Below are 3,553 nucleotides of genomic sequence, written 5' to 3' on the forward strand. Positions count from 1 at the left end.
GAACTATTTTTATTCAACCCTAGGGAAACCGTCATTCCTTTTAATAGAGACCAGTAGGAGTAAAACCACTCAGCAATTGAACCATTATTACAGTGGTTACAATTGTCACTAGTACAAGATAACACAACTAGCTTCAGTACTGGGTAAATCTTACCAAGGAAAAAAAAAGTGTTCCCAGCAAGGAGGAGAGATGTGAGGATTATGTCTAATATGCATTATTGATGGAATCATTAGAATAGCTATAAATTGGATAGCCTTCTCAGCATGCTCTTATCTCTTCTTCTGAATAAGCATAGGCCATGCTGGCCCCCGGCTGTGGAGGGCTCTTGAGGAAGACATCCTTGGTGCACCCTTTCCTTTGCAGACTGACCATCTCAGAGGCATTGTTACCAGCTGCTCTGGCTTGCCTTTCTCCTTCTTGCTCTCTCTTGCTTGCTCGACAGGCAGAACTGGTGGCAAGGTAAGGAGGAGTAGCGAGTCCAGAGGGTGCTAGTCAGTGGGCCATCCTGGGGTCTGGGCTGGGCCCTTGACAAGTGGCCAATGTGCCTACCTTTGAGGTTGCCCCTAGTGATAGTAACAGAGATTTCCCAAGGCCAGCCAGGAGGAGTTGTACTAAACACTCCAGTAAATATCTTTCCATTTCATTTTTTCCTACCATTCCACCATCGTAGCATTCATTCCATTATTTGCCTTTCTGTATCCCTCTCATTGACTACACTCTAGCCAATGCTTGCTTTTTGTTTAATTAGACCTCATACTGCTGCACAGATGGAAGCGATGCTTATTCTTTTAAAAATGAATAAAACAAAATGATTGACATACGGAGTTTATGGGGGCAATTATCCTCTCATTTCTCCCACTTAGTTACTCTGGATTCATACCAGGGTAACTGCACGTGAAGCCTGGGAAAAGAAGGCAGCCCTGGAGGTAGGATCAATAAGCATGCAGGCTTCCCTTCCTGTGCAGGTGGTGCTGTGTTATATCATCTGTTTGTTCTGACTGACTCCTTGTATGTGTGAATTTCCCTTCCTCTGTGCATTACCTTCCAGCGAGGGCAGGAGAAGCAATTAAAGGTTACACTTCTGGATGGATCCAAGCCACAGACCTTGGAAGCAGCACAGCATTTCCATGTTGCTCAAGTCTGCATGTGGGTTTGGGGGCTTGGGGGATTGGTGTCCTGTTAAAGCCATGTTGAACAAAGTGGTCAGACAACAAACGGTTAGTGTTTGGCTCCTATGTGAGCATTTGGGGACCCCATCCTGGGAGACGAGTGTGACAGCTGGAGTTGCTCAGCATGTCAGGATCAAGCCCATTATGTGAGTCCATGAATGTAAAATAAATTGAAGATTTCCCCATAAATGCATGCATATAAGCAATAAACTCCCATGCACAGCAGGAATAACATTTACAGTATCCTCCTGACCTCTGTTTCACCTCATCGTTTTTCAGTACATAAACTACTGTGCGCAGCAGATGTGACATACCATCGCTTGATGCAAGCCAGTGCAACATCAGGCGCAGTTCATTTAAAGAAATACCTTTGTAAAAGGGGGGAAATGGGCAGAATTACTTGCCATGAAGGAAGTCCAAATTTCCCATGCTTCCTGTGGACACCTGAGGAGGTAACTATATACTCTCTGTTAAGTTTGACCATTGTTACCTTTTCCCTCTAGCAACAATTATTCTGATTCTGATATAGTAACTGTATTGTAACACCATAACCACCACCATTTTTTAACAAAAAGGGACGGGGAGTCAAAGTACACGATCGTTCCCTTATGCCTTCATCAGGATACTGGAACTGAAGTATTCATGGAGATGACTACTTTTTAAAAAAAATTCTCCAGGAAGTATCATTTCTAGCATTGGCGGCTGTCCCACTGACACTGTGGGTAAACTGCAGAATGGCTGCTGACCTTTCCAGAGAGCCTGGTTGCAGGAATTTGAGTTCTCAAACTTAACCAATTTGTACCTCCCAGAACCAAATGCAATCAGAAATCCTCTCAGTTGTGGGCTTGCAATCTGATTCATGCACCAAAAAAAAAAAAAAAAAAAAATGTTTTTGAAAGATAGTACATGAAAATGTGAACATCTGAGAAATGTACCCAAACATACAGTTTGTGGGAGGAAAATGTGACCCAACAGTTTAGGAAAAATCTATGCCTTGAAAAGATGTACAAATTTCCATGTGAGAAAAGGAAATCTGTCAAAATTTGTTCTGTATACAAGTTTGGATGAACTTTAGAATGGAAAGCAGAGAACCTTGACTTTTCTGTTTCTCACATCCATACACAGCCATTCCTAGACATCTTCTCCTGCCACTGTGGTGATTCATATCCAGAATGGGCATGGGACTGCAATTGATGGATAAAGTAGGAGCGGGGTGGTTCAGGTACATGTGGCGATCGTGACAAGGCAGAAGCATGGATAAGCTTGTGTCGGGGGTTGCGAGAGCCTTGCCTTTCCTTCACAAAGCGCTGTCACAGCAAAGCTGTTCTGAATAGTGGATGGTGGGACAGACCTACTTGTCAGCTTGTCAGCTGCTGCTCACTATGAGAAATTTGCCCTCCATTTCATTGACCAAATCATTCATCCTGCTCAGTTTGTAGACTACCTGTTTGTCTGCAGTCAGAGATTCGGATAAGAGATTCAGTCTAGTGCTGGGAGTTTGGTGCTAAAAAACCACGCGACCTAATTCAGTGGGCAGACCTAGAAGGAAACCAGGTTCAAAACTGACACCAAAATACAGGGACTTGTGGGTTTTGTTGGGTTTTTTTTAAGCAGGATCCACTGACTTGTATTAATTTTTCAGCTTGGTGTAAGCAGCAGGTATATTAGCTGGACTGAGACCAGCCTTCTCATGCAGGGCATTTTCTAACATAGGAAAAAGGAAGGGAGAAAATTTCAAGTGCCAGAAAAAACTCATTTATAGGTAACAATGCATTTGAAAAAATCTTTCCTCGGGGGCACATTTTCAACAATAGTTCACTAATGTTAGGGACACTCCAGTGAGTCCTGGAATTGGTGAATCATTGCTGAAAATGTGCCCCCGTGGAAGGGTTTTCCGAAACACATCGGCATCTGGAGTTTTCCCCCTGCTTCTTTCCAGCTTGTGACACCATCCGTTTTTGTCATACATTTCTTTAACATGCACAGCAAGGCTAGTTTATTAAGGCTGGTTTGGGGATAGTGTGCCTGCAAGTTAATCATGGATCTTTCCCAGGCATCTTTTGCAGGCCCTGAGACAAGCCACATTTAGCTCTTAATGTTTTGAATGGATCTACCCACTGACTTGATTCTATGTTAGAATCTATTGCACAATGATGTCTAGTTGGGTAGCAGAAGCATAGTGGTAAATAGTGGTAAATTTTGGTGTGCAAGTGCTCATCAAGGCTGTCACCAAAGCCACAATGTTCAGGCAAATATGATGATCTATATTGGCAAACTGATCCTCAGCTCTACCAGGAGCAGGTCTTGTGTAAAGCTAATGGGTCTTGGTTTTCCCAGTTGCAATGTGTATGGCTGTGAAAGCTGGACCATAAGGAAGGCGGAG

This window comes from Varanus komodoensis, unplaced genomic scaffold, assembly GCF_004798865.1.
Source record: "Varanus komodoensis strain SLA01 unplaced genomic scaffold, ASM479886v1 scaffold5, whole genome shotgun sequence".
Taxonomy (NCBI): domain Eukaryota; kingdom Metazoa; phylum Chordata; class Lepidosauria; order Squamata; family Varanidae; genus Varanus; species Varanus komodoensis.